Source organism: Bos indicus x Bos taurus, chromosome 21 (assembly GCF_003369695.1).
Source record: "Bos indicus x Bos taurus breed Angus x Brahman F1 hybrid chromosome 21, Bos_hybrid_MaternalHap_v2.0, whole genome shotgun sequence".
NCBI lineage: Eukaryota > Metazoa > Chordata > Mammalia > Artiodactyla > Bovidae > Bos > Bos indicus x Bos taurus.
This window is the reverse complement of record NC_040096.1, coordinates 18537772-18543771: the sequence shown is the minus strand read 5'-3', so window position 1 is coordinate 18543771 and position 6000 is coordinate 18537772.

Here is a 6000-nt window from a genome sequence, read left to right as displayed (position 1 = left end):
CTCAACATTCAGAAAACGAAGATCATGGCATCTCGTCCCATCACTTCATGGGAAATAGATGAGGAAACAGTGGAAACAGTGTCAGACTTTATTTTTCTGGGCTCCAAAATCACTGCAGATGGTGATTGCAGCCATGAAATTAGAAGACGCTTACTCCTTGGAAGGAAAGTTATGACCAACCTAGATAGCATATTTAAGAGCAGAGACATTACTTTGCCAACAAAGGTTCATCTAGTCAAGGCTATGGTTTTTCCTGTGGTCATGTATGGATGTGAGAGTTGGACTGTGAAGAAAGCTGAGTGCTGAAGAATTGATGCTTTTGAACTGTGGTGTTGGAGAAGACTCTTGAGAGTCCCTTGGACAGCAAGGAGATCCAACCAGTCCATTGTAAAGGAGATCAGTCCTGGGTGTTCTTTGGAAGGACTGATGTTAAAGCTGAAACTCCAGTACTTTGGCCACCTCATGCGAAGAGTTGACTCACTGGAAAAGACTCTGATGCTGGGAGGGATTGGGGGCAGGAGGAGAAGGGGACAACAGAGGATGAAATGGCTGGATGGCATCACGGACTCAATGGACGTGAGTTTGAGTGAACTTCGGGAGTTGGTGATGGACAGGGAGGCCTGGCATGCTGCGATTCATGGGGTCACAAAGAGTTGGACATGACTGAGTGACTGAACTGAATTGAGTTGTTAAAATGAGTCAATAAGAAATAGACTAATACAATTATGTAAAGTTTAAAAATAAAATAAAATAAAAAAAAAAAAGAAATAGACTTTCATGCACTGAGTGGGAGGGAATTTTGATAGGCTCTAGGATTGAAAGCTAATTTTTTACTTTTGAGTTTCAGGTTGTCATAATGTGCATAAAGGGTGAGAGGGCATACAAGATGCTAAGGTAGTTAATATTTCATGGCCATGAGAAGAACCTTTTACCTTCTGACCTATTGTGCTGCTTTATTGTAGCATTTGTCAAGACACTCTCTCAGTATTCACACTGACTTTTGAATAGATCCAACTGAAAGTATGGCAACCCATTTGGGAGATTCATTTACTACTTTCATATAATGGCTTTACCTACAGGTTTGTGATATCTCACCATCATTGGTAGAAATGAAAAGAAATTGTTGACAGCCTGAATTTAGCTTAGGGACTGAAAAAGTGTTTCATTTTTTCTAACTGCATTGTAATTGATTTTTTAAAATTTTTGAATAGTTTAAGTAAAATTCATGACTACTTTTTTTTTAACCTGTACCACTCATTTTGTTGGGAGAATAATTTTACATTTCATAAAATAACTGCTGAATTAAAATATAGGTATTTTAATAGACAAGATTTTTCTCTTACGTCTACTCTAGCCACATAATTTTTTTTTAGAAGAACTTGATACCTCTCACTTTTCTTAAACACAGAGCCATAAAGTCTAAAGTCCCTAGTTGTAACTATCTATCATATCTGATTCATCACAAACACCCATTATGGCCATCTCAGTTCAATGTAATTCCCTCTTATATTAATTAAGCTGTATCATCAATAAGATACTTTGCTAGATTTTTTTTTTTTAATGGGCTGAGAGTTTGGAAAATTCCACCTATACTTTGATTACATGGTCCCTCCTTCTTGGAGTTTACAATTTATCAGGCTAGATACATATCCATCCACTCACTGGTGCATCCACTGATTTAAAAATATGCATCCACCTGTATATTTTGGAGATTAATCCTTTACATATATAGAGAATGGAATATTACTCAGCCATTAAGAGGAACAAATTTGAGTCAGTTGAACTGAGGTGAATGAACCTAGAGACTGTTATACAGAGAAAAATAAGTCAGAAAGGGAAAAACATATACGGTATATTAATGCATATATATGGAATCTAGAAAAGTGGTACATTGAACCTATTTGCAGGGCAGGAATAGAGACATGGACGTAGAGAATGGATATGTAGACACAGTGAGGAAAGGAAAGGGTGGGATGAATTAAGAGAGTAGCCTTGACATATACACACCACCATGTGTGAAATAGACAGCTAGTGGGAAGCTCCTATAGAGCATGGGGAGCTCAGTCTGGTTGCTCTGTGATGACCTAGAGGAGTTGGGTGGGAAGGGTGGAAGGGAGGCTCAAGAGGGAGGGGATATATGTATACTTATGGCTGAAATCTATGTTGTTGTATGCCAGAAACAAACACAACATCATAAAGCAATTATCCTCCAATTTAAAAAATAAAAAAATGTACCGACCGTGTACCTGTGCTAAGCAGTATTTTTTTAATTTTTGTTTTTGTTTTTGTCAAAGAGTGGTTTTTATTTTCTTTCCCCTGATGTCTAGACATAAACCTCAGGAAAGTAAGGCATGCATACCAATGACTAAATCACAGGGTCTGTCTAGATAAACGCTATGGCAGAGGTTGCATATGTTATGACACTACAGAGAATAAATGGATAATTTCTAGCTGGGGAAGGAAGAAAAAAAATCCACGGACCTGGTGACATTTGAGCTAAGTCTTGAAAGATGAAGAGAGGGAATATTAAAAGCAAAGGCAGAGGTAGGGATGAGGAGCCAGAATGTGGAGAATGGAGAGGGTAAGACTGCTGTAGGTAATAGGAGCCAGTGTAGAGGGAGGGCAGGTTAGTCTATTGAAAATCTCATTGTCATTCTCAAGACATTGACCTTTAATTCTTAGGAAGCTACTAAATGGCAAGATTAGTGTTTCTGTCCCCAAAGATGTTAGATAGGTCCTTTTATTTTTTTCACCTCTTCCTCCCTTCTGATCCTTTTTTCTCTTTCCCCTGCCATAAGTTCACTTACATTAAAATGCAACTGAGAAGACTGAGCTGCCTGCATTTTGATTCTACAGTGAAGACGCACTGGCATGGTTGTTTTTCCAAGTTCTGGGCTTCCCCGTGCTGAGTTTGTTACAGAAGTGATATGATTAAAGTATTAACTACTGCAATATCTAACCACCCCACCCTTTGCTGTCAAAAGCAATTAATGTGGATTACATATATTTGAAAGAAGAATTTCTTTCATTTCAAACCTTGGAGCATCTCCAGAGAGGATTAGGTAGGAAAATGAATAGTATCATTTGCATAATTTAGAGAAATATGAATAATAATTTGTATTTGGAAACACTTGCTTAGACTCTTTCCAATACATTGGTGCCATATGGCTCATCGGCTGAGCGTGACCAGGAAGTAAAAATTCCATATGATACAGTAGTCATAGAAGCATTGTCATGTTGCGTGTGCTTTGATGCAAAATGGAAAACAAATAAATCAAAGTGCCTTATTTGAGATTCAGTCTATATGACTGTCTGATGGATTGAAAAGAATATATCTTTAGGGCTCCAGGGATATATATAAAATTTATAAACACCACTCTTGCTAGAGATATGCCCTGAAGATAAAAATGAGAGGAACAGGTTTAACTTATGAATTTAGAGATTTGAGTGGAGCAAAAGGCCTTTCTTCAAGTCATTCTCTTTTCTCAGTAGGCATAGAAACATCATTCAGCCAGAAGCTGGAAGTAGACACTGCAAAGGAAGCAGTGTCTAATGTAATTATCTTACACAGCAGAGATAGAACAATAGCCTTCTATGAATAAATCCACTTGCCCTGATTATTATCACCTTTCTTAGGGGGTGGGTTCAGAATTGTCTTTCACAATTTTAACCAGTAAGCAATGTTAAAGATGGGGCCCCTTCTGTGACACTGGACTTCCCATCAGAATAATCTACAAATATGAACCTGAATCACAATGACTCTAATAGATTGGCTAAGAAGCACCCCCAGGTTGACTCATTCTCCTTGTCTGGCTTCTGAGGTCTATTGGAAGTAAAAGACAAGCCTTTTCTGGATTCATGCCAGAATTTTGCTTTATGGCATTTTCAGGGTCCAGAGGGCTGGTGTGGTGAAATGTAGAGGGAAGTAGGAAGAGTCAACCTTTTGGGACATCATAGGCTGACAGCAGCAGCTATGGTGTGGAAGCAGAAGCTTTATAAGCAGACCTCCATCTGAGATCAGGAATGAAAGGGCAGCAAGTTAAAATGAAAGAGACATGGGTCATTTCTAAGCCATGTCTGGGCTCTCTTCAGCTTCATTTATCAACATCTTGGGCCACACTGACAGATTCTGAGACGTAGGAGTCTCAGATGAGAAAAGATATTAATTTTCTTTTCAGCAAATGAAAAAAAAGGGTGAGTATTCTCAAGTAATCTTAATTTAATTGACCCGTCTAAGTTTGACATCAGCCAATGGTAATAAGGCTGATACACAACACAGTCCCTTTTTTAGTACCTTACCACTTATATGGGAAGATAAGATTTATTTTTGAATAAGTAGCAAACAAATTTTAGAAATGTAAGTGTGTATTATTGCTATATGGACCTATCGAGCTCATGCTTAGTCACTAAACTGTGTCTGACTCTTTGCAACCCCATGGACTGTAGCCCGCCAGGCTCCTCTGTCCATGGGATTTCCCAGGCAAGAATACTGGAGTGGGATGCCAGTTCCTACTCCAGAGGACCTTTCTGACTCAGGGATCAAACCCACGTCTCCTGCATTGGCAGGCTGATTCTTTACCACTGAGCCACCTGGGAAGCCTTTATGGACATATGCATGTGTGCTAAATCGTTTCAGTCATGTCCAGCTCTTTGCAACCCTATGGACTGTAGCCTGCCAGGCTCCTCTGTCCGTGGGATTCTTCAGGCAAGAATATTGGAGTGGGCTGCCAGACCATCCTCCAGGTATGGACATACACATGTGTACAAAGTAGGTATACCGCTTTAAGAGGAACAATAGCTACATTTGGTGTTCTGGTAGGGCAGTCTTCTCAAATGGTCTGCGAGTGTTTTGTGGGACATGTCAATGTATTTTCTTTTGTAATATTTATTTCTTCATTTGGCTGTGTTGGGTCTTGGTGGCATCATGTGGGGTCTTTTCCTGCAGCACGTGGACTCTCTAGCTGTGGCCTGTGGGCTCAGTTGTTGTTCTGCACCAGCTCTCCAGCTGCGCTGTGAGGACTTAGCTGCTCTGCAGCATGTGGAATCTTAGTTTTCCGACTAAGGATGGAACCCGCTGATTCTTAACCACTGGGCCACCAGGGAAGTCCTAGTGCCAATGTATTTTCATCCTTTATGTTTCTGGCTGAGGGACAGTAACGTCCCTGTACAGCTCCCAGGTTCCATTCCTCAGAACCAAGTTTCTTCTATTACCCATCTTGCTAAACTTTTCTCTTTTCCCCTTTGTAGATTTCCTCCAATAGTTAACCAAACTCCTTTGCATTCTCATCTTTTTCATGCACATTCACTCTACCCTGCTATCCACATTGCATCTCACTTCTTTCAGAGGTCAGACTTCTCTGGCTCTCCTGAGCATAAAAGCTCATGTTCCTAAGATCCAGGTGTCTCAGGAGGTAGCCTTCTCATGCTTTGCCCCCACCATTCTGTCTCTTTCTCCAAGGAGAAAGCCCTTGGTCCCTTGAGATCCATTGCCTCTAGCTACACTATGCTCATGCCCTGTATTTTGTCTTCAGTCCATAAATCATTTATATTTTGAAATCTTACAATATTCCTCTCCACTGAATGTTGTCATCACTGCGGGTTGGGGGGTGGGTTTAGGATGTATGTCAGTGTCCCAGTTGACACTCTTGCCTGCCTCAGTTCCTGCTTACTCTGCTTAGGTCACCAATCTCCATGGATTAACCCTAGAGCTTTGTATCAATGCAAACTAGCCTACTTCTTAAATCTACAGCACCAGTATCATAGCTGGTGACCATACTGACTGGTTTTGCCTTCCATCTTCTTCTCATTCCTTTTTCCCTCGTTGCCATGCTTCCTGTAGATCAGGATCCCTCCTCTTGTATGCTTCACTCCATTTCCAAGAATGTCAAATTTAGCAGCAGTTGATAATTGGTTATAACTTTGGTCTGTACAATTCACTCCCCAGTCTCTTTTTTTTGGTCTCTAAAACCTTTCATCAACTTTTATAAACCATGTAATTCT